The sequence below is a fragment of the Capra hircus genome, chromosome 15, assembly GCF_001704415.2.
Source record: "Capra hircus breed San Clemente chromosome 15, ASM170441v1, whole genome shotgun sequence".
Lineage (NCBI taxonomy): Eukaryota > Metazoa > Chordata > Mammalia > Artiodactyla > Bovidae > Capra > Capra hircus.
In genome coordinates, this window is record NC_030822.1 from 49,559,463 (window position 1) to 49,585,599 (window position 26,137).

At 41.4% G+C, this 26,137-nt stretch overlaps 2 long non-coding RNA genes across 3 annotated transcripts in view; both read left to right on the forward strand.

Moving 5' to 3' along the window:
- LOC108637679 overlaps positions 1 to 10,827 on the forward strand; it is a 290,898-nt gene extending 280,071 nt beyond the window's left edge. The window contains exon 6 of the long non-coding RNA XR_001919236.1: positions 9,593 to 10,827. This is a non-coding gene — a long non-coding RNA (uncharacterized LOC108637679). The remainder of the gene's footprint in view (positions 1 to 9,592) is intronic.
- Positions 12,203 to 25,924, forward strand: LOC106502886. 2 transcript variants are annotated; one of them, XR_001919238.1, is made up of 4 exons: positions 12,204 to 13,567; positions 14,004 to 14,075; positions 14,567 to 14,677; positions 23,252 to 25,924. It is a non-coding gene; the product is annotated as an uncharacterized LOC106502886 (long non-coding RNA). The 2 variants fall into 2 exon arrangements; XR_001919237.1 differs by having other exon boundaries at positions 12,203 to 13,567; positions 14,004 to 14,677.

The following is a 26,137-nucleotide window of genomic DNA, read 5'->3' on the forward strand; positions in this document are numbered from 1 at the left end:
CTCTAGCATGGCAACCCACTCCAGTATTCTTGCCTAGTAAATCTTGCAGACAGAGGAGTCTGGTGGGCTATAGTCCATGAGGTTGAAAAGAGTCAGACACGACTGAAGCAATGTAGCGTGCATGCATATACATTTTACTATATATTTAAAATGTGTGTGAGTGTGTATACACACATATTTTAAAAGTAGGTAAGAGTAATTTCTTTAGGTAAATAGTAATACCAGACAAAAATTCTTCTTATCATATTTTATATATTTTGATTTAGATAATTTTGCACTTTATAAGTTTTCTTTTATAAGACTTTTGACTCCAAAAGAAGGCAGTTGGTCACAAGAGCCTAAAGAGAGAGAAGAGGGAATGGGAACCAGAGTCCCTGACCCTAGGCAAGTGGACATGTCTGTGGCTACAGGAAACCTTCTGAAGAGCCTCTGTGTCGTTCATGTGGTCATTTTCTCTTGTGATCACATTACAGACATTTTCAGCAGTTGTGATTTCAGCCTGGAAGTCATGATGGCCAGGAGATAGTTGGGATGCCAACTACTGGGCTGGGACGCCATGGCCCCGTGTTTATCAAAGCAGCTGTGGTGTCTTTGTGGCCAAACTGGAACAGTGTAGTTGGTTGGGAGACAGGATACCTGGGAGTCAGGCCTGACTTTACCTTCACAGTGTGATCTTGAGTGAGTTTTCTATCCTTCCTGAACTTCAGTTTCTTTGATTATGAAATGGAGTGGATGCTGATTCTTGCCCCTTCCCAGCAACATGCTGATTTGCTGCCCAAGAATCTTGTCAAAATTTCTTGTTCTACTCAGTGATCAGGAGATTTTGAAGACAAGTTAGTGGTCCTTTTAGTGACCTAACCTAATGTGGTGAAACCCCCCTATCCTGATTCTGAGCTTCTTTCTTCTCTTGTATAGTCAGTCTCTATGTTGTTTTTAACGTCACCAAAGATACTGTCTTTATTTTCTAAATCCCATGTATATCATAACTGCTAAGAAACTATTCTTATACATAATAGAATCTAACCAGAGAGGGACAGGACGATTCTAGAATTTTCCGTGAGGGAACTTAGGAATTCACCTAATCTAATTCTCTCATTTTATAGTTGTGGGAACTAATGGTCTGAGAGGTAGAATATCTTGTCCAGAGATAAGCAGAGAACTCGTGTCTCTTTAACTTTCATTGCTATGTTCTTTCCATGGATTCATGTGTCTCAGGATCACTGTAAACCAGAAATAGAACTTAATGTTCTAGAAAGCAGATTAGACCAGGGTGTATAAGCCTTTGATTTTCCCCAGGGCCAGATTCGAACTCTGTGCACATCCTGGCCATCAGGGTTGTAAGATTCTCATGAAGGACGAAGAACTAAGGGTTGTCAGAGCCTCTTTGTGCCCCATAAGACCCAGTCCAGAATCTGGATCCAGCTGAACTCGTGCCTTTCTATGTTTATTTCGGATGAGGTTGCATTTGCCCTTTATCCTGTAGGTCTTACATTTTATCTTCCAGTCGACTTTGCTCATTTTATATTCAACATTCCTGAGGGTCTGCCTTGTGATATGTCATGGTGCAATGGGCTAGATACACAGTCTTCAGCACAGTCACACTGCAGCAGGTCTTGAATAAGACTTGCCTGCAGTGCTGGGGGCCTCTGGGGAAAGAGAGACTCAAGTCATCCAAAGGACACAAGGAAGACAGCAGACAGCATATTCATTCATTCTCCTTTCTCATCAGCACAGAAAGGCTCATTCTGTGCAGTGGTGTTTTCCAGACTAATGTCTGCCTTGTTTTCAATAGAAGAAGAGGAGGAGGAATATGTCAGACCCTCTCCCCGCACCCCCTGCCCACCCCGCCGCTCCGCCCATCTTCAGGTCTGCTTCGGTCTTACTTGGCTTGTTGTCCATGAATTGTCTGAGCCAAGCTGCTTCCTGATTCTTCACTCGTTTCTTAAGACATGATGAAAAACAGTCACCAGGGCCCAGAGATACACATGTATCAATATATATGTAGATGAGTTGAAAGGAAGATATGTCCACCCAGTATTTCCTCCCTTACTTTAGTTATCTGATCTGTTTTCTCTGTTTTTTTTTTTTAAACTTGACAACTAGATACCTAGATGTTTCCTAGAAACACCCAAAGCATTATTAACGCTTTAAACAGAATCTAAACACCAGCCAGATGTTCTGTTTAATTTTCCAAATACTTCTTCTCCTTCCTTACCTTAGAAGTTTTCTCTCTTTTCCATGCAGTTTAAGATACGGATTTTGAGTCACTATGCTCATGGCAGGAGAAGAAAATCATAAGTTAGAGGTTGATCATATCTATATCACCAGCCGACAAGCCTGAGTTACATAACATTATAACCCTCAGTTCAGTTCAGTTCAGTTCAGTCGCTCAGTCATGTCCAACTCTTTGTGACCCCATGAATCGCAGCACGCCAGGCCTCCCTGTCCATCACCAGCTCCCAGAGTTCACTCAAACTCATGTCCTTCAAGTCCATGATGCCATCCAGCCATCTCATCCTCTGTCGTCCCCTTCTCCTCCTGCCCCCAATCCCTCCCAGCATCAGGATCTTTTCCAATGAGTCAACTCTTCGCATGAGGTGGCCAAAGTACTGGAGTTTCAGCTTTAGCATCGTTCCTTCCAAAGAAATCCCAGGGCTGATCTCCTTCAGAATGGACTGGTTGGATCTCAAGAGTCTTCTCCAACACCACAGTTCAAAAGCATCAATTCTTCGGCGCTCAGCTTTCTTCATAGTCCAACTCTCACATCCATACGTGACCACTGGAAAAACCATAGCCTTGACTAAATGGACCTTTGTTGGTGAAGTAATGTCTTTGCTTTTCAATATGCTATCTATGTTGGTCATAACTTTTCTTCCAAGGAGTAAGCGTCTTTTAATTTCATGGCTGCAGTCACCATCTGCAGTGATTTCGGAGCACCCAAAAATAAAGTCTGACACTGTTTCCACTGTTTCCCCATCTATTTGCCACCAAGTGATGGGACCAGAAGCCATGATCTTCATTTTCTGAATGTTGACCTTTAAGCCAACTTTTTCACTCTCCTCTCACTTTCATCAAGAGGCTTTTTAGTTTCTCTTCACTTTCTGCCATAAGGGTGGTGTCATCTGCATATCTGAGGTTATTGGTATTTCTCCCAGCAATCTTGATTCCAGCTTGTGCTTCTTCCAGCCCAGTGTTTCTCATGATGTACTCTGCATAGAAGTTAAATAAGCAGGGTGACAATATACAGCCTTGACGTACTCCTTTTCCTATTTGGAACCAGTCTGTTGTTCCATGTCCAGTTCTAACTGTTGCTTCCTGACCTGCATACAGATTTCTCAAGAGGCAAGTCAGGTGGTCTGGTATTCCCATGTCTCTCAGAACTTTCCACAGTTTGTTGTGATCCACACAGTCAGAGGCTTTGGCATAGTCAATAAAGCAGAAATAGATGTTTTTCTGGAACTCTCTTGCTTTTTTGATGATCCAGCAGATGTTGGCAATTTGATCTCTGGTTCCTCTGCCTTTTCTAAAACCAGCTTGAACATCTTGAACATTATTCACGTATTGCTGAAGCCTGGCTTGGAGAATTCTGAGCATTACTTAACTAGCGTGTGAGATGAGTGCAGTTGTGCGGTAGTTTGAGATGAGGTTAAGTTCCTAAGAATGTACAGGATGTAAAGCACCCATCGTGTGGCAGGCACAGTTCTAAGCGCAGTAGAATCGGAGTCGGCGTGCATGCAGGTGAACCCCTTGCAGACTTGAGCACGTAGACCCGGAAGCCCAGGAACTGAACAGTCCAGAAAAATGGGGGTAGAAAGTCAGAGTATCACGGTGAATCTTCAGAGACCCAAGAGTGCCGAAAGAAGTTACTCAGCCTCCTCTAGTGTGGGAATGCAAGTTGGCCTCAAATTGTAGTTGGGTTTCTCCAGGCTGGCCAGCATTGGAGCGCACCGTCCAGCATTCCTGGAGGGCAAAGCATCAGACTGCAGGCGACGAGCCTGGCTCCCTCCAGCATAGTTCTCTGTGGCCCTCGTGTCATTGCTCACTGCAGCATGGAGAGATTCCTTGAGAAGTGTCAAACATGGCAAATATAAAATCTCGGAGGCAGCAGCTTCTGCCCTTAAAATATTCCTCGGCTTCTCCCCAGAGCGCTCCCAATCCTTTGCTCTCTGCTTTCATCTCTGCAGGAATTCTGATACTGTGCTGCACCTCAGTCCCAAAAAACATGTTTGAAAATGTTTCTGTATTTTAATTTTTCTCATTCTGCTTGCTCAGCCCTTTTGGAACTCATCTATTTTACAAATGCTCAAGTAGACACAATCGTATCTTTTTCCAGGCTCTTCCCAGCTGCTGTGTTGTTAGTTAATAATGGGGGAAACCAAGGTGTCCGGAGCGTGATAATACTTTTGTTCGTTTGTTTTGTTTTTAATTATTTTTAGTAGAAGGATAGTTGCTTTACAATACTGTGTTGGTTCCTGCCATACATCAGCATGAGTCAGCCATAGGTGTCCATGCGTCCTCTCCCTCTTGAACCTCCCTCCCACCTCCCACCCCATCTCACCCCTCTATGTTGTCACAGAGCCCTGGCTTGAGTTCCCTGAGTCGTACAGAAAACTCTCACTGGCAAACTGTTCTGCATATGGTAGTGTGTGTGCTTCCACGCTTCTCTGTTTGCCCCACCATCTCCTTCGGCCCGCTGTGTCCACAAATCTGTTCTCTGTGTCTGCGTCTCCATTGCTGCCCTGCAAATATGTTCATCGGTACTGTCCCAGAGCATGGTCATTCTTAACGAGACTTTCGATTTACAGCAGACTCAATCTGGATGAACCTGAGGCAGTTCATACATACTAGTTCATCTTTCCCCACAGCAGCTGGGTTCAGAGATCTAGATTCTCTTCTTGGTGCTCCAAGAATCCTTCTTGGGGAAATATACTTAGCCATAAACAGCCTTGGTTCCCAACTATGAAACAGGAATAAGGATATGAGGATGTTTGCTTCCCTGCTTCCTTGTCCTAACCCTTTAGAAAGTAAACAGATTTAAAAGATCCCAAAAGTCTGAGATTGAAGGAGTTATGTCTTAACTTTATGACCCTTAATGGAACAGTGAGAGAGAATATTAGGAACTTGACTGGAAACCCTGAAATCTGAACTGTAATTCATTTTCTTCCTTTTTAATATTCATTTATTTGTTTGGCTGCCCAGGGTCTTAATTGTGGCATGTTGAATCTTTCAAGTGTGGCATGTAACTGTTAGTTGCAGCGTGTGGGATCGAGTTCCCTGACCAGGGATTGAACCCAGGCCCCCTGCATTGGGAGTGCACAGTCTTAGCCACTGGACCAGCAGGGAAGTCCCTCAATCGCTTCTTGATAATGGGTCATTGCCCTGGATGGAAACCTCTCTCTTTTATATGGAGAAAGTACTGAACAGTACAGTCTATCAATAGAACATTGCAAAGTGCTCAGAGATCCAGAGACGGAGAACACAGTTAAAGCGGCCCAGTCTTCTAAAGAGCATGACTTTGGTCAGCAAAGATGCCTTTAGGGACCGTAGCATCAGTAGGACTAAATGTAAGGTAAGTACAACCTCCAGGCTCTGTAGCAATTTCAAAAAATAAGCACACTCGAGACTGAGTCCCGAGCCTGTACCATTGCACGTCATCTCTGGACTCTCAACCTAGTATCCTTAATCTTCCCAGATCTCAGTGGGTAGAGATGCCTGCCTGCTAACCAGCCTAAACCTAATGACTGAGTACCAGGGACCTAGACTGAAATAAAACTTGGCTCTTAGATGAAGCACGGCAGCCAAGAGTAATGATCTTTATAATATCAGGTTCAATTCTCTTAGTGCACAGGCAGTAGGGATCTCGCCTTTTAGAAGGGCCTGGATCCTCATCCTCTTCCTCTCCCTTTCTCGCTCAGTTTACCCACTATTATATAGGAATGAAAGATTTTTTCTTTTACTTTCTTGGACCCAAAAGGCCAGTGAAACCTACTTACTCAAACTGGTAGAATTAGGCACTAAGTCAATGGACAGTAGGTTATGTTTCAGAGAACTTCAGAGACCATGCGAGTCGATCAGATAAACTCTAGCTCTTCTATGGAGTTAGGACTAGAAACCAGGAAAAGTCCTCTGAAACTCACCCAATGAGGAGGCAACAAGATTATTTTATAGATTCATATCAAACAATATTGGGCTTCCCAGGTGGCTCAGTGATAATAAATCCACCTGCCAATGCAGAAGACGTGGGTTCAATCCCTGGGTTGGGAAGATCCCCTGGAGAAGGAAATGACAACCCCCTCCAGTATTCTTGCTTAGGAAATCCCATGGACAGAGGAGCTTGGTAGGCTACAGTCCATGGTGTCACAAAGAGTTAGTTGGACACAACTGAGTGAGCGTGCACACACACACTCACACACGTACACCAGACAGTATTATTAAATATATACACTGAAGCAGTATCTTACCATTGATTTCCCCTAATATCCTAAAAGGTTAAAGGAAAGCAAAAAAAAAAAAAAAAAACCTTTCCAGTGGGCCACATATTTAGTGACATTGCTCAGCCTGAGACACGTGGAGCTGATGTGAGTTTGAGGTATAAAATCTACCAGATAACTCCTTTAGAAACCACTTGACATATAGAATCCCTGTACCAGACACTGCTTTTCTTTGCTTTTGGACAGGGGCATTGCTAACCAAACAGCACATAACTAAGCTTCCTCTTCCTCATCATCCTAGGAAGAATAGTAGGAGTGCTTTTGTCAATTGATGAGCAACTCTTGCCAACAGAAGTTAGATAGTTCACATCTAAAGCACACAGATGGACTGTGTTATCCATCTGGTTCTTCCATGAGAGATGCCACCCACCCCCAAGGGTACATCTTTAGAAACTGTGTTCCAGGTTAATATAGTGGAAATTACTCCAGCTTAGTGAAGATAGTCACATAGTGGTAACCCGATTCAGTGGTGTCTAAGCTCTGAAGGTGCATGGATGGGTGTCAGAGGACAGCCTGAATGCTCTCCTGTGCCCCTTGCCCTCTGTTCAGAGACAGGGATTCTCAGATGAAGACCAGCAGAGGAGCTAGCCTCCCTGGGGCACCACTTACACATACTTAAATATTCTTTCCTTAGGCAAAAAAGGGAAGACATACTATGAAACCCTGGAGGCTTTAGGTCAAAGAGTCATGAAGCATTTCTACCTTCTCAGCCTCTCTTTCTGAAATGAGGGCATCTCAGCTGAGTTGCTGATCTCAGATCTGGACTCACCCACACCCTCTAAAGTGTAAGAGATCTCTCTCCCTGAGTGTAGCTCAGAATAGTCCTTCACGACCACATCATTCTGGATGCTTTATTACTTGACATTACCTCCTAATTCCCAGAGAAGTGAGATTTCAGATGGAATTCATCTGGCTTCCAACAGCACACCTTTGGAACTTTTAGAATAGATGAAATAGATCAATTTGTTCTTTTTTAGAAACACAAACATGGGTATAGAGGGAACCCCTGTCAGAGTATCATCATGGATAAAAAGAGTGCTATTCACCATTAATTAAATGCTACTTTTATGTGGCATTTTACTAAGCCTTATTCCCAAGGCTATTTAGACATGAATCCAGATCTCTCCAAAAGTTGGGATCAAAACTGCATTTACTGGGGGAGAATGGATACATGTGTATGTATGGCTGAGTCCTTTCACTATTCACCTGAAACTATCACAACTTCGTTCATCAGCTATACCCCCAATACAAAATGAAAGGGTTTAACAAAGTACATTTATGTGAGTGTAAAAGTTCATTTAAAAACTATTTGTTGAGCTCCTGCGACATGCCAGGTGCTGTGAACTGGGGATACAACCGTGGCCATGTCACAGCCCCATCTTCATTCACCTGTGTCTTTGGCGGTGACGATAGCAGAGTATTTATTTAGGCAGAGCCATTACCACAGCAGTGTCTTCTGTCCTCTGGCTAAGGAGATCACACTGCCCAGCACAGGGCCTGACATAGAGTCAAGCACTCAATATATGTTATTAGATAAAATGAACTAAAGGAAAAAAATGAATAAATGCTAATATAAAATGTAGAGTATGCCATGCATAACACATAGAAGCTAGACTAATCTGAGATGATTACCTATACAAAGTGTCATTTATACGGAGCAAGGCAATGAGAGTATACTGACAAAAAGGGAACGATCATACTCATGGAGTTAGACCTGTGTTCAAATCCTAGCAGTGACACTCATGAGCAGGACAATTCTAACTATTCCAAACCTCATCTGTAAAACACTGATGATGGCTTTCAAGGCTGCTCTGAGGATTAAATGAGATATTAGTTATCTATATCCATCTAGCTCACCGAAGAGCTCCAATGATAGCTTAAAGGAGTCACAGAGAGCGTAAGTGTAACAGTACACCAAAAAGCACCCAAGTAGTAAGGATAACAGCAGCAGTATTTTGAGCATCAGAGATCAACAATAAGCTTAAATCGTGGTGGAAGCAAGGGAGAGGTGCCACCTCTCTTAGCCTCCAGCCCGCACAAGCGTGGAGGGAGCAGGTGATGTGCAGGGTTTTATCTCCCCCCTCAGGGTCATCCCAGAAGGATTTTGTGTTCAACGTTCAGCTATAGGACCATGTGGCACCTTGCTGTCACTGTTCACAGGATAGTAAATACCCTTCCAGGTAATCAGATGATCTTAGGATTCTGTGATGTGTGGAGGCACCTTGTGTGTGTGTGTCACACACACACACATACGTAAAAACACAGTTTTAAAGTATAAGTTCTTGTAACAATTAGCTTTTGTTGCTTTTGTCCTAAATATATGAGAATCCCTTCCTCTGTCGTTTGTTCCATGCATATACCTCAGACCTTTTCTTGCTGCATTCATGTAGTTAGATGAGTTAACACACACATACACACACACCCTGTTCTCTACTGGCTTCATCTGCTTTTAGGTGAGCTATTAAAAAAGTGCCCTGAGATGCACTGGCTTGCTTTCTATGTTAATGTGGGTGGGGAAAGACCAGGTTGATGGAGATACCAGCAGTGGACTTGCAGTTTGAGTTTTCAGTCTGAGATGTGAGATAGGACTATATTGTGATATGGCAAAAAAAAAAAAAAAAAAAAAAAAAAGTCCAACAAGAGAGTGAGAGGGGTCAAAGAAAGGAGATGGTAGTGGCCAGAGATGAAGAAAAGTTGTAAGACGTAAAAGGATTTGAGACCTAAAAATCTGAGGAGTGGAAAACTAGATGTGCTTAAAATGATGGTGGGGGAGAGGGAGAGCAACTATTTGGGCCTGTGAAACCATGCCAGGGAACTGCGAGCCAGGGGCAGTGGTAGAGGGGAAGGCCAGGTAAGACAAAGCAGAAATCTGGCTTCCTACAATGCAGCATGGAGCTGGGATACAGAATTTGCTGCAGTGGGAGGTGGGGCCAGTCTGGCACAGTCTGTGGGTTTGAAAGGAGCTGGGCGGGTTGGAGAATGCCAGGCCGCCTTTGTAGTTCTGAGTTCAGAGAGGGGGTAACAAATACTGGGTTTCAGGTCAGAAGCCTGGCTTGGGTGGCTTCTGGAAAAATTTTCCCTCTGCTCCCAAACTCTTACAGTGTGCTCATCACACCGCTGGCCTCCAATCAGAGCATGAACACGTGTCCCGGAGGCCGTCCAAGCAGAGATTTCAGCAGTGGTACCTGTTGGCCGACTCATGGGGCCCTTTCCCTTTCCTGTTCCCTGGAGGCGGTAAACTGGGCTGAACACAATATCCTTGTATATTTCCCATCATCCTCCCAACATGCTTCACCTCTCCCAGACTCCTAGGGTTAATCCCCAAGACAACCTTGCTTTGAAAGAAAAAATGTGGTGAGCCTACTTGAAGATTTGGATCCCAGAGGCCTCTTCTCTGTCCTGCCTCAGCCAGACACGGGGCAAAGAGACGGACGTTTACAGAGAAAGAAGCAGTAAGTTCTTATTGTTGCTTTTTTTCAATGTTTGATTGCTCTCTAGATTTAGGGTCCTTGAAAGTAGTGGGCTTTTCTTTTCTTCTTTTTCTCTCCTCTCTCTCTTTTTTTCTTTCTTCCTCTGCAGAAATTAATCATATCCCCTTCCCATCCTGTGGGTGATTCATAAAAGCAATCGCATTAGAAAGTGCTTCTCCGTTGCTGCTCGTAGCCTGGGTTAAAGATATCTGAAGTTGATCTGTGTGTGCCTGTTCGCAGTACTGTAATATTTGGAAATGTATCTGCATTTGTAAAAATGGTTTGCACTGATGATTCTTCCCTAGAAGAAACACTACATAGCTGGCTGATTGATTGTAATGATGATGAATTTGTCCCAGGACTGGCATGGATGTCTTCTTTGGGGATTTTTGTGCCTATTTGCTGCTCATCAAAGGGAAGCGCAGACCGAGTTTGGAATGAGGGTGTGGTCCGCCCGATTCAGCTTCCTTCCCGGCCCATCTCTGACTCCTGCCTCCTGCTTCTCCCCTCCCACCCTGGCTCCTCCGATCCTTCCTGAGACTGCCAGTGAAACGGCATCCACCTTTCTTTTCCCTTACTGCCTGTGTTGTGCTCCATCGGGTCAGAGACCACTCCCCGTGATCAAACTCATCATGTTTGTGATCTCAGCATATTTTCAATCCAACTGAAATCAACTCCCTTAGCTTCTTCCATCCTGGGATTATTCATCAACATAGTAAGAGCAGTAGTAATACTGTATTTAGAAGTTCCTTAGCCCATTGCATCTCTGAGAGTCTTACAGATGTTACTAATTAATCTTCACAACACCCCATCCAGGAGTGGTAAATACTATTAACCATAATAGAATATACACACACACGTGCTCGTGCACACACACACACACCCACATACATATGCTAAGGACAGCAAAATAGTTCACTTATTTATCATGGTTCACTTGATACAGTAACTGATATTTTTGAGACACCCATCATAGATACAATAATTAGAGATGTGCTTTTGTTAACAAAACCACTACCCACTTCTAGCGTACCCTTGGGTACTAAATAATTACCCACTTTGTGTGGTTATCTAGCTCACTAATTACCCACAGAAATTGGGGTCAGGTGTTAACTGCTTGAAATAAGTATCCTCTAAAGACATCGCTGAGTTGTATAGAGAAAATGATGTGTTCATAGCAAAACTTTTGTAAGTTACATATTTGTGTATCTTGGTAAACAGAGTGAATACAGACGGGGATAGATTAGCTCAGTGTGTGAAAATCATGCTGAGCCGTTGCTGCAAATATACGGAGGTTTTGGAGAAGCTCAGGAAATGTCATTCTCTGTCTACCTTTCCTTCGTGAAGATAATCACAATCGTGATTCCCATAATCTGGACTTCATATATGAGGACACTAAGACAATTGATGATTCTCCTTAGGAATGATTCATTTTGGTGTTACAGGGAGGCACCCAGTGAGTCAAAGATTTTTTTTTTTGACAGCTCCACCCTTTATGATTATTCTAGCATGTTTCTTTTTCTGCATCAGTGTAGTGCAAACACCCTATTAGCCAAATCTGAAAAAGATTCTAACCCAGTCTCCAATCCCTGCCAGCCATCTCTTTCTCCTTCCCAGTAATGACAAAAAAAAAAAAAAGGAAACCCAGCACTATGATTGTAGGTCTTTCCCTTTTTGCCTTGATTTGTTCTGCTTTCCTCTCTCTTCCTCTCCCTTCTTCCTCTCTCTGCATCTTCTTCCTGTTTGTGCTTTTTCTTCTTTTCCTTGGCATCCATCTGTGCTTCTGCAGGTCTCACAGAGACAAAGCACAATATCTTGAGTTGAGCACAAAGAAACCACCTTTTAAAAATATCAACTTGGAAGAAACCTGCATCATCAGCTACCTCCCTCCCTTCCTCGGTCTTTACAGAGCCTGGCATTATATTCAACACAGCACTGCCTGTTGTCTGCATGATTCTAGCCACAAAAATTGGGTGAAGGTGGCAACATATCCACTGTGTGTTCAGATAGGTAGAGACCCCCATTTTCAAGGGACACCTGCTTCACAGGATCCTTGGGTAGCTGAGCTTTTAAGATGTGTGCCAGCAAAAATGATAGGAGATGCTCCCTTCGTCAATTCAGCATGTCTTTCATTTTCTTCTTGTGCCACTTTTTTTTCTGTCATCTGAATGATTATTTCTCATGATCAAGGGACCGTCAGCTGATCAATGAAGTGTGTATGGATCTGATGGACATTTGAGGAGAAATGCTTCAGGAGTAAGAAAAGATGTCTGCAGTGGAAGCAGAGGGTCAGAATGAGCTACAGTCATTGATACGTTCCCTTGGATTTGGAAATGAACTTAAGTGGTAAATTAGTACACATGACCAACAGAGTCAGTGTAAAGCACAGCCATTGAAAAGAAAGAGATTTTTAGCATTGTAGTCATCACATGCCTTAATGGAGTGTATACTTTAAATACAGATTTGAATCACTGCTCTTTTATCCCTCTAGATGTCAATTTCAAAGAAGTCCTTGGGCATTGTTGACTTTCTGTCCGTAAAGAAAACCCACCAAGATTCACCAAGTACATCACCTGCAGCCACACGCGTATACGTGTTTTAAATGCCCAGGGGATGTTGAACAATTAGGCAGAGAACTGCACTGTGGTCTCTTCTCTTCACTGCTCCCCTCCAGCCCCCCATTTTTTTTTCTCTTTTAGAAACTGTGATACCTGATCTCTGGATCTAGCAGGGATGAGGGGTTTTTTGTTTGGGGGGTTCTTTTTGGTTTTGTCTTTTTGTATCTGTATAATACAATGTCTGGCCTTCCCCCTGACCTGCTGGTGTATTTTCGGTCTCATTAGTAGTCAGAGAGAAACCCTAGTGCATCCGGTGCTGGGAGTCAGGTCTGAGACACAGGACAACAGAGAGAGGGAGCGGGCGAAAGGATATTAGAAGAGAGGCTTGTCTCCAAGATATGGAAGGAAGTGAGAAATGACAGGACTGCAAGCTTTGTACGGAGGAGCCTGGCAGGGAGGGGGGGAGCGGCGAGGAGCGCGAAGTGGGTTCTCAGAAGCCCTAGAAGAGCTAAAGGTGATTAGAAGGGGATATTGATTCCTTATTCTGCCAGCGATTTAAGCAGGCATGCGAGGAATCCGCACCATGGTTGCAAAAGGAGACCCACTGCCTCCTGTAACCAGACACTCGGGCTTTCCAGGAGCCCAGCGAGAGCCGAGAAGAAAGGGGGCAGTGTGGTCTAGGAAAATTCAACTTGTCGCTGATTTGTGCCTGATGCTCGCTGTCCGTCAGCAGCCTCCCTTACAATCTTTTTTTCCTCTCTCTCCCCCCCCCTTTTTTTTCTTGCCTTCTCCTTCTTCACTGAAGCCTAGGGGAGCCAGTAAAGATTAAATGTGCTTTCTCAAAGGCAGCCACTTCATGCTGCTATGTCGAAAGGGCCATTATTATTATTATTTTTTTAATAGTAAAAGAAGAAGGGAGAGAGGTTGAGAGAGAGAGAGAGAAGCTAGGTAGGATGATGACGGACTAGCTTTTCCGAGAGGAAAAGGGAAGGGAGAGAAAAAGCAGAGACCCTGAACGGAGGATTGTGCCTGAGGAGAACCTACAGAGGTGAGAAAAAAAAAGTTGTCTTGAAGATTGGGGTGGGGGGAGATGCTGAATAACCCTGTACAGCAGGAAAAGAGACATAATTTAGCTGTCTTGCTGGTATGATTCTATTTTGGAAGGGGTTGGGGGGAGGGACACGGGTGGGGGGGATCCTGGAGCTTTAACGGTTTTTAGTTGCATATGGAAATACATACAAAATACTTAGCATTTTTCCTAAGTGCCCAAGGCCCCCTCCAGTTCCTTCCTATCAGGGGCTGCTTTGTCATTCTCTTTGACTAGCCAGCCATCTACCTGGCTCAGGCTGGAATAAAAGAAGAAAAAGAAAGGACAGGAGAGAAACAAGAAAGAAAAAAAGGGGGAAGAAAAATGTTAAAAGAGCCATCTTCCCACCCACTTCCCCTCCCTTTCGTTTCATTTTTTTTTTTTTTTTTTTTTGGAGGCGGCACTGGGAGCCGTCCCCGCACAGGAAAGCCCAGTTTCCAGGCAGATGGGGGAAGCGCCGATCTAGCAGGTACAGAACCAGTAGCTGTCTGCGAAGATGGAGGGGAATTATGCTTCGGATTCCTCCGAAATATTGGCAAAAGGCTTCAAAGGATCCGCAGCGGGAGCGGGGCGGGGGAGATGCGCCTCCCTGGCTGGCGCCCACCCCTTCCCACTCCCCTCGACCGAGTGACAGCCTGGTGCTGGCTCGGGGTGGTTTGGCCTTGGCTTCAGCCAAGCAGCTGATGCACAGGAGGCCTGTTCGCAGGACTGGCAAAGTGCACGCTAAAGAAAGAAGGAGGAAATTTTGAAAAGCAACCCTGGGGAGGGTTCATTCCTATGAAAACATTAAAAAAAAATTTTTTTTTAACTGAATATTCTCAAAATTTGATCAGTCCCAGTCCATCTCTCCACTCCCACCGAATTGCCCCCTACCTCCCCTCGTCAGAGCATAAACTACAGAGTTACAGTCTCCAGATTTGGTGTATCGCTTCCTGCCCCCGCCTCCCCCTCCCCGCCCAGTTCTCGGTCCTCTATTGAAACACCTCGCCCAGGCGAGCGCCCTGCAGCTCACATTTCCCCCCCTGGCTCGATGGTGCTACGGAAGCTGCAGCCTGACTCCACTTCCAATGGGTGAGTTTAAAACGCTATTCGTATTTATACTTTCCAAGCCTCCAAATCCTCCTCCTCGGTCTTCTCCTTCTAAAAACCCAATTTGGATGGTTTTGCATGCGGCATGCTCGCCCGGGGGGAAAGAGATGCCTCCGATTTTCTTTACCGTCCTTGGTGCTAGTTGTAAATTAAAGCTTTGAAGAGACGTTCAAGCCTGACTGTAGACCGTGGTTTGCAAAACATGGGCATTTCTGAGTCTATTCATACCATTTTCCATTTTACTAAACTCTTTTGCCCAAAGCTCCAAAGAGTTTTCTCTGATAGACTGGCGATTGTATGTTCAGGTATGTATATGCGCCCACAGACCCTGCGTCTGTGTGCATGTATCTACTCTAAGTGGAATCCAGATTTTGTGGACGAGGGCAGCTTAAGAGAGTGAGGGAATATTCTGCCACCTGTTTGTTGTCTTTGAGTCAACAACCTCGAACACAAATTGCTTGTCATTCCTGTTTTGCTTTGTTTTGTCTCAAGAAAGAACAATTTAGCGCGCGCCTCTCAATCCCTGAGACCCTAACTTGTGATGTTTACCGTTTAAATCCACGGGTTAGGCTCTTGGGAGCTGCGAGTCGCGCCCTTGCATCCTGGAAATTTGGTGGAACTTTTTTTCTTTGAAGCAAAAACAAAAGAAAAGAAAGTTTGTCCGAAGTGCCTGAGTGCACCTCTGAGGTTTTCATTGTTAGGTGGGATCAGGTGATCAGGAAAGTGGCAGCTCCTGGATTTCTGTTAAAGTAGGTACATATTCCGTGATAATAGCGTGCTGGCTGCGATGTGTGTGCATGTATATTATTAATGCCCGAGGCTTGTGGAACTCACCTATCCTGGTCTATTCCTTGAGAGCAACACGCAGTACTATCCGAGCGTAACAAGAACAGCTCAGTACCTGGTGCTTGACCTCAGAACATGTCAGCTGAAGTCCCAGCATGCCCCATGCCTCCAACTTTTCAACTCAACAGTTAATCTTAAAATTGTGCCCAATTAAAATGGGCATGTGGCTAGAGTATATATTCAGTGCCCACACGTGCATCATATATGGCTGGGCAGTGAACACACAGACACGGGTAGGGGTGAACCAGTAGTGTGAGCTAAAATAGCAAAAAGCTAAAAGCTCTACTCTTACTAGACTTGCTAGGATGGAATTTATGGTGTTAACCAGGATTAAATTTGTATTACTTTGTGCAATTTTGAAAAATAAAACAGATATAGCCTCCTTGCTTGGCATTTATTTTAAGAGGTTATACACAATGAGCTTAAAAGTAATAGAGATTGCAAATGTATTTTCTAAACATATAAAAGAAAAAATAATAGGAGATATATATTTTTAAACAAATAAAAGGAAACAACGCACACAGAATTATTGTATCCTATAGAAGTTGTCAATGCCTATTCTTTATTTAAAAATCGGGGGAAAAAATGATCAGGATTTCAAAAAACTGATCCAACAAAGTTATTTATAACACCACGCTATACAGTTCAAATAATCTCTCAAGGTAATTGTTAGCATTACCCAGTTTGCAGTTTTTAACTTTTCATACCATAATAATCCCAGTGATTTAGATCTGTCTCCTGGTTAGAGAAACAGTAACTTACCTTTCCTTTGTTATGAAAAATTCCAATATACAATTTCATTTAAACCAGTTTAGTATTCTTGGGGCAACATTTGTCTTCTATTTTTGGAAAATACCTAAATCAACCCTGACTTCAAATGCTTTCTTCTTTTGAAGACTTTATTTCAGTTATAACCTCAATTTATACATGTTGTCGAAGGTTGAGGAAACTGTTCTTTTTCTGCTTTTCTTTTTTTTAAGGGTTTATTGCCATTTTAGTAACTGACTCCAAATCGCAGTCAAGAAACCATTTTGTATCAGAAAACTGAATTGAGAAAATGAATTGTGCAACAATAGCGTTGTGCCTTTTGTTGAAACCTTCTAGTAGTTATAATATTTAAATATTACTTTCCAGCCTTTGATGGCCTGAATATATTTTGAAGAAAAGAGCTATTTGATTTTCAAGGTATCTTTTGGTTTTTATACAATAGATTAATGTTTTTCCCCCATCTTAGCTGATATGTATGCATAGGCATTTGGAAATTATGGAAGGACATCTATTTAACTTACGGATATATATTACCACTTGATTCATATCAAGTATTTGCCAAATATTTGGTACTTTTAGAAGCAAAAATATATCTGCATCTTATTCTATGAAAATATATGCGGCAATCAATAAAAGCACACTAGATGTGATTCTTCTATGATTTTTAAATGATAATAGCATAGTAATTTAATACAAGTGATACAAGGCACTCTTTCAATTTTTTACATGTTTTCAAGTGGGTTGTTCATGTCCTGAGGTTGCTATCATACGATTGATCACACAGGCAATCAGGAGTGCATAACGACACACGAGATTTTATATTTCAGCAGAGAACTGCTTCAGTGTAAGGGCAGGTTTCTCAACACCCCTTCTTCCTCACCGAGCCCATCAGTGAAGTTCAGTGAAATGAATAACATAATTGGTGGTTGGTTCAATCACTACCAGTCTAGACTAGCCCAGACGCATCAATTAGAGGGGGCTGTCTTTTAAAGGGAGAGTGCCACCGAAACAAGCAGGGCATTATTGATACTGATCTTTAAAAGTGCAAATCCAGCTTGGCAGATAAAAAAAAAAATAAAGCGGAGAAATGGAGGGGGGTGCGTTGTGGGAAGAAAAGAGAAAGAAGTGAACTGGAGCTTTCGGGACACAGGACAGGAAGCTTGAGAGAAAAGCAGGGAATAATGAGTGAAAGGCAATGCAGCACTTCCTTGCAACACACAGTTACAATTCAGTTCACAGGGCACACTGGTTCACCGTATTTTTAACTAGATTCCCCCCTCCTTTTTTTTTATTCCTTTTTTGCCCCTCTTTCCAAAGTGCCAGCTTAAAACCAATGCAGTTGGAAATTTAACAGCTCTAGGAAGCTCTAGTGAGAATAAAGCCAAGAAAGGCTAACCAGCCAAAACTCCTTTTGCAGCACTTTTCCCCAAAAGAAAAACATGGAAGATGTTTATTTTTCGAGTCTCTTATTCAACCTTTTTCAAAAAGAAAAAAATCAAGTGTTCAAGTGAACAGGACTCATTTAAATCCAGCACCTGGGAACTAATTTTATGGGCAAGACACCTTTAAGTAAACAGCTCATAGTTTTCTGTTGAATATAGTAAAATTGTGAAGAATGTAACAAAAGGCTCTGCTAATTTGGTTGGTTTTTTTCTTTCTTCTTTTTTTTTTTTTGGATGGATAAAAGACAGATGATTTAGAAAGCATTAAGAACACATCAAGCCCCAGGGAAAGAAAATGTTTGATTGGTATTAATTAAAACACTGCTAATATATTCTAATAAAATCAAATTTAACATTCTAAACTAATCCGCTTGGTATGTCAAAGGGAAAGAAAAGTATTGTCTTATTTGCATCTCTGCAATCCAAATGCATTTGCTCATTCAGCAGAATTAATTTTTATCACCAGCCTGTTTAATCTCCTCACAGATTTAGCCAAACTTATTCTTTCAAACTAAAAAGGATCAAAGTAGGGAATCCATAAAGGTATTGGGAAGACTAGTGACTGTATTTAGTACTGGCTTTATATTACGATGTGTTTTTTCGTCTTCATTCGCTTTAATGGGGTTTGGAGGAAAACAGTGGGTCTGCAGCGAGAATGATGAATGGTTAATTTTTGCTTTCTCTCCTACCTACTGGGTTATTTAGGAGTTCCAGTTGCCAAATTATATGAGTAGCATTTATTTACAGGAATGATGTTGTTCTATTGATTAATATCTCATGTATTTCTAACTTCAGTATCTTATTTATTACAAATTCTTAATGGAAAAAAAAAAAGACTCTTAAACCAGAGACCAATTGCCTTTTCTCAAGAAAGTGAAGAGGTGAATGTAAAATTTTCTTCACTCAGAACTGAGTTCTTTGTTTCTTTTTTTAAGTCAAAAATTCTATAGAAAAAGTCATACTTTCATAAAACGGAGAGTTTTACGTTCTTTATTGTTAAACTCTCACAATGGGTAAAATTGTCCCAAAATGACATCATACCCAAAATGTTTCTCCTCTCGTTAGTCTCCCGTGACTGTGATATCATATGTAAATATGTGCCTCACACACAAAATGAATGGGCCATAAATATCGAGTACCACGTTTGTATATTTCAAAAACGAGGAATCCCGCACACTCTCCAGGAGATGTAAAACCACTGACTCAACCACTGACGATACTGCCTCTTGCTCCATTGCCTTTTTCAGTTCTTGGAGGTAAAAGAGCAGTCGCAGTTCGGTTTCACATGTATTGTTCTATAATCCAGGCAATAAATGCTAATTAGTAATGCTCAAGGATCCGACCATTCAGAGTAATTATCATAATTTACTTCTTCCTTGTTAAAGACATTCCTTGCTGATTAAAAAAAAAAAATTGAATCATGATTTTACCGTTGCACTGCAGTGGAAATACACTGGAGAGGTGTTCAAGGTATAGGAATATCACTCTGGCTGCATTTGAAGTCACCGATATGTGCCTCTTAGGTTATTCCAAATGGAATTGCAACTAGATTTCGAAAAAGAAATTCATGTAAATGCACAAAGTTTTGCATGTGCACCAGGAATGTATGATTGTATTTTACAAACCCCAAGGCTCCTCCTTCCCCGCCCACCCCCTTTTCTAAAACCACTTACTGAGCAGAACAAAGGAAGCTGCTAACTATAGAGGCATCATTAAGTATGAACAGCAACAGCGTGACAAAGTATGTGATATGACAACATATTTCATTGCACAAAAGTGCAGATAATTAAATAATTCAATAGTAACCCTGGCTAATTAGGAGAAAGATCTTTAAGGAGGAATCAAGAAAATGGATCCAATCAACTTGAATAATATGCTCCATTCTCCAAGATCACAAATATGTATTTGGTTATTTGCTGATTGATTGATGGATACAGAAAGATGAGGACAAAAGCCTATTCTTCAAAATGGAACTTTGATCTGATGTCCTCTTTAGGACAAATTAGCCATATATTTTAACAGAGCAGAATTGAATCCAGGGCTCTGTTTTCAGTCCAAGGTGTAATCTGCCATTCGCCTGCACACTTATTTTAACAATTGAAAAGCTTTTCATATCATTGCCTCCGAATGGGTATGTAGCCTTCACCACATTTTCTAATGAGTCTCTTGTTTAAGTTTGTTTCTTATTTCTTGAAGCGAATCAGGATCCTCTAAGGAACAGAATAAATAGCCATGCGAACACTATCTTTGGACCCTACCCCCTTGCTTTTTCCATTAAGGTAACATTCCCAATGTTCATTGCTTGTTGGTCCTTTAAGGAAGAGCTTCAGCTTTTACATGAGGGTTGAAAGCACATTAGAGAAATAATTCCCTTTGGATACTATACAGAAGGAGCCACCTGCAAAATGTTGATGCTGTTATTGAAATCTCAAGTGGAATCAGCTTTCAAAAAATTAGATATTAGATACATCCGATATAATTTGCAATGTGTAATTATACTAATGTGCATATAGTTGTGTGTTGCTTTACATGTTGCCTACTTGAGATTTTTTTTTTCCCCTTGGGCATTTTTCCTCATTTGAAATGATTCCTGAGTAGAATGTTTTTAGTCAGCTTTTATTTTTTAAATTCCTTATTAATTAATAAAAGAAGCAAAGAACTCCATGTTCTCACGTAAGAATGAATGTGTCTGACCTAGATGTTGGAAATTAACAGTCACTAAAAGGGTGATTGTTGTGCATACTTACATTATTTATAAAATATTCGCTGCTCTTTACTGATTTAGTCTTCATCTTGACTTTGGACAACTTGAAGTAATGGAGAATATTAGAATCGTAAATCTTATTCATAAGAAATCCATTTCCTTTATTAGAATAATGAGATAAAATGCCAGGGAAATGGCCTTAGGCAGAGATAGTAATTTTAATTTAATCAAAGTAATCAAAATCATAACAAAAACAACTTTTCTGTTTTTCCTCCACTTTGGGTGGCACATGATGAATAATTGAAACTCTGGCTCTAGTCATTTATGCACTAACAAACACCACCTTCCTTTATGGTATCTCGATATGGTGTCTCCTGAACTGGAGACCCCACCACACCAAGGTGTTGATCCCTGAAGATCTAGCTGTTAAGGGAAAACCCAGGCAGAGCAACAGCAAGTTGACTGGTCAGCCTGGTGCTTGCTATGTGCTCAGTAGGTGTAGATGCTCCTACATCTGTCACCATCAGATCACAGAGGGACCCCGAGGAAGGCAATGCAAGGGTCCCGATTAATGCTTATATGTTCCGGAGACAAAAACGGTTCCAAGGGAGGCTCATGTTGAGATGATACAAGATATTACTCATTCCAGTTAAGTAGTCACAGGTCCCAAAGAAAGCGCATTTGTTAAACCTTTGACTCATACTAGGCACCTAGAATATGGTGCTTTGTATATTTATACTGTTTATTCCTCAAAGTTCATTTTGATGATGGGGTCCACATTGTAGAAGAGACATTATGCATGGGCTACATCTGTGCAACACCAAAGCAATTCATTGATTTAGTTTTCCTCTGATCATGTACACAAGGTCTTTGCATTATTAGCTACCTAAAGGAGTTTCTCAAAAATTGTGTGAAACGTCCTTCCTTGCTACAGTAGCATTTTTGTTGATTCACAAATGTATCGTACACATGTATCAAAACCTTAACACCCCATCCTCCCATTCTGTGTTCACAAAATAATCAGTTCTAAAATCTATGTTTATTTAGTCACTCATCCAGGATCATTCATTGCATGTTTCATCAGAACAGAAAAATACCTATTAATAATATTTTAACACTAGGTTGTTTTACAGGTTTTCAGAAATATTTGTATGCTATACCTGTTAGGTATTAGGAATAGTATTAGGTATAGTATTTTCTAGGTATACTATACCTAGGAAAAGAACCAACATTTTCAGTGTATCCAAAGGGTTTCGTGCTGAAAGAGAAATGTTTCGGAGTAAATCCCTTTTGGTGTACCTAATTCATTATGCATCTTCATTGTGCTAACATAATGAAGAGGTTGACAATAAAGGCTTTAGTCAATTTAAAAGCCACCTGCAAAGTATATTTCATTCATAAAAACTTTTGTAGAATAAAAGAAACATTAACACAGCTCTTCCCAAATATCCTTGTCTGGAAAATGAGTGTGTTGGATTAGTTGGTCTCTAAAATCTTTTCCAGCAGAGAATTTTGGTAAACGATTCTTACCGAGGTGTAAGAACAACTTCAGGACATTTGTACCAACAGCTGCCCTTTAAAGTTATATTTGATCCCACCTCCAGGTGCTGTATTTACTAACATATTTTGCCTTGATGCTAAAACAGTAAAGACTGAAGTTCATTTTCAGGAAGGGCAGGGATGGAAAAGAGGAACAGCCGAAGAACGAAAAAAGCTACCCAGTGGGAGAAGGAAATTCTTGATCTGAGACCTAAGCCCATTTCCTTCAACATTAACATAGAAGAAGCCCAGACAAGCACCTGCCTTTCTATTTTAAGACCAGAAGGACTATTCTTTAGTCTTTCTGCCTTCTTTAATTGCTTGTAGTATCCTTTGGTTTGTTTTTCTTTCTTCCCATTGGGTTGACATCTTCGAGTTTCATATATTCCCCTTTTCACTTGATGCATTTGAATCATGTTAATATCCCCTTCAAAAGCCTACAGTAGTTATATTAACATGCCACCCTTCCCCAATTAAACCTTAACACATTCAAAGCCTCCTGAAAATTGCCGCACCCACTTTTTCAAACCACTCAGAATGTATAACCTTTTCTCGAATTAAGCGAGCTTGCTCTTATCAGGTCTATGAATATTCTCTCACCCAAGCTTTTCTTCTCTGTGCACTCTGCCTCTCACCTCTTGTACATTTCAGAAACCTTTCTTTTCTTTCTCGCTCTCTCTTCCTCCCTTCTCCTTCATTCTTTCTCTGCCTTTCCCTTCCTCCCTCCCTGTCTGCCTTTTGTGGTTCCTTTCCTTCTTTCTTTCAGTGGGTACCATGTGTCCTGCTCTGAGCTAGGCACTAGAAATACAAAGACACACACAGGGAATTAACATTGACTCTGAGCCGTTCTCTGTTCACTCCTGCATTGCAAACCACTGCTGTACCCACACTTATTTTTATTTTGCATTTAGTCTTTAGATTTAGTTGAATGTGTCCTTAATGTCCTGTGTTCTTTTGTTGTTTTCCTCCGTGTCCTATTTCAGTAAGTTGCCTGTTGGATAAAACCTGAAGCTTTTCTTACGGAGCGCTTTCTCCCCGGGCAAGGAGCACGGCGCTCTCTCACACACTCCCGAACAATGCTGTTGCTTGACTGATTCCCAAACAAGGTGAACAGGGAGAAAGCTCCATTTTTCTCGTGATGCAGCATTTCACTCATAGTTGGAAATAGCCTGGCCCCCAAAGTATCGTAACATTCCTTTATTTGTATCAAAGAGTCAATGTGATAACCTTCTGTGACGTGTTCTGTTATTTTTTTAGTCGTCTCCATGTTCCTTTCAGCTGGTCCTATAGTCCCCCTTCCTCAGGAATGTCTTCCCAGGGAAACAACACAGACTGCAGAAACCCTGTCCCGATGGATGCTAAAGCCAGCTGCGAAGTGGAAACAAAGGACACCATCACCTGAAGACATCTCTCCTGCCAGTCGACACACCCACACGCTGCAGTTTCAGCCAGTAGCATCTCAGAGCAAGAGGCAAGCTTTTCAAGAAACAGAAACCCTTAAGAAAGCTATCTAGATTTCGAATGAGCAAGGACTTTCCCTTCCTCGTGTGTATTCCTCTGTTTGTATTTAAATTCTGTGTGACATTCATTTTTAAAAAAATTTTTTTTTCTAGTATGACTATGCTTATGAATACACTAATTTTTAAAATAGAAAATTGTTCATGCCAGAGGTCGATTGCATGTTAGCCACACACAGAGTTTGACCTTAAAAGAATGACTTAAAGAATATTGAGTTCTTTTGCAATCACAGAATAGTAGGAGGCAATACAAAGGATAAAATGATGGTGGGAACTCAGAATGTGTCATCAAGTACAGTACCCACTGACACCAAACAACCAACCTTTTTATCAGGCACGCTAGGCTCTGTGAGACATGGTCACTGCCTCTAAGGAGTTTAAACCTAGTTAAACAGAAGCATGTAAACTTTTGAAAAGAGAAGTAACAGATCAAGTCCATTTATAAGAGCAAAATGAAAGACAGAAGCAAGGAGCTCAGAGGAAGTCCGCTTAGGCGGGGCAAACTGGTCTGTCTAGGGAAGAAAGTTCCCAAAGGAAGGAAATACAATGTGAATTTTAAAGGATGTTAAAGATTTAGATAAATGGGAAGGAAGAGGAAAATAGAATCCTTTCTATAGATGCAATATTGTGAGCAAAGTCAGAGAGGAAGGCATCCACCTGGTGATTTAAGGAAATTAGGAATGTACCGGTCCAGTTGACTAAATCCCAGACTTCCACTGCCAATCTATATGTACATATATGGTGAAGACTTTACACGCATACTTCCCCTTGCCCACCTCAGGTGTAGACCAGAATTATAATCATATTTCTTCCATTAAAATAAGTGAGCATGATTGATGATAGTATGAGGATCTGTGATTTTTCTGTTAGCCTAATAACAGTGGATATTTATTGAATTCTCCCTACATGTTAAGCATTTTATATAGTAATTCTCTTAAGCTTCACAACAACCCTGCAAAACAGATATTATTTTGTATTTCCATTTTACATAAAGAAACCTAAGGTTTAAGTAACTTGCCAAACTGCCACATACAGGGTTCACAATCAGGACTGTGATTTCAAAGCTCATGATCTAAGGCAATAAGCCACAGTGTTGCAACCAACTTTGTAATTTTGCCACTTCTATATTCCTTGATATTTTTCTATGGTAGACACATAGCTATTTTCTTTAATTATCTTCTCAAAATTTTCAGTTTTCTGGTTGAACTAGCTTGGTGGAATGTATTTTCATGACAGAAATGGAAGCTACTGGGGAACAGAGTTTATCAGCATTTTAAGCTTTTTTTGGACCAGACTCTGAGGAGACTGTTAGCTTTGGTCAGCATGAAATCTCAACTTCTTGAGAACAAAAATAGGGGGTGGGGAGAGCTTAAAGGTCATCGGTTGCAATGTTCTTTCCTACAGATGTGATAAACCTGTAAAGATACAGTGACTTAGAGAAGATCGCTCATTTGAGTATGACAGAAGTAGACCCAGAAACCATGCCCTCAGAGGCTCTTGAACTACACCACCCTGCCCAAAGGAAGCATGAGCTTGCATTTCACCAATGGAAACATTCTATCTGGGTGATCAAGGAGCGCCATACCAAGTACATGGCTTCACTTTTGGCTACCTCTTTGGCTTTTCACTTCAATGTGAAAAATAGATAGTTATGAACTGACATCTTTAGTTTCAAAAACTATCAATGGTCCAGCCGCAAAGAACACACAGTAGCCCAAGTTATGTGTACAATGTCTTCAATGATATTAAGTTACTTGGCATTCTTCCTTCACCTAAACCAATCAGATCTTCTAATGAGCATTTTCTTAACCAATTTTATGCACAGTATATATTCATAAGAGTTTCTGCATGAATGTTTAAACGTGTCTGTTTTGATAGTCTTTATGGTTTTTGAAAATATAAATGGTCATTTGCTATTTTAATTGTCAGTTATCCATATAACTAACCCAAGAAAACTTCAGCCATAAAAAACTAGAATTAAGGAAATCTTCATCTTCTATACTAGCCCCTTTGCCTTTAGTTGGCACTTAGTAATAATTAATAAAGTGGTCTACTGAAGAATACAGAGGTTCAAAACGCAATTTTGTCTTGAAGGAGTCAGCTAAACTGTGTCTACTTGAGAGCAAGCATCTGGATGTTTGGAAGGACCTGAATATTTGACTGTTGTAAATTTCCATTTAGCTCTCCGGGTTTGTCACACTTAGACGTCCTGGTGGCTCAGGTCATCCTGTTTTCAAAATGATGATCGTTGGCCATCTCTCACACAGTGCTCATTAAGTGAGTTCATAAATAAACAGGTTGTTTTCTTTTATAAGCATAGCCAAGCACAAAATGTGACTCTGTTGACATTTTATGAGACTTTGTCATATGTCCCCTGAACCCCCAATAAAAGCAATGTTGCATCAACTGTGAACTTGTGTTGATTTCTTGGAAGAGTATGCTCTCACAATTGGGGTGTTTTCTCTAGTATATATCAAAGCTAGTTTCAGGCTCTATGAGGAGCAAATAATCTGATGTGATGGGAAATTTTCAATTTAGAAGCAATTCCTAAATGATCCCACGTTGCCCTTAATAGACAGCACAGTCTTCTACTCATAGGTCAGAAACCAAAGTGTGATCCTTGTCT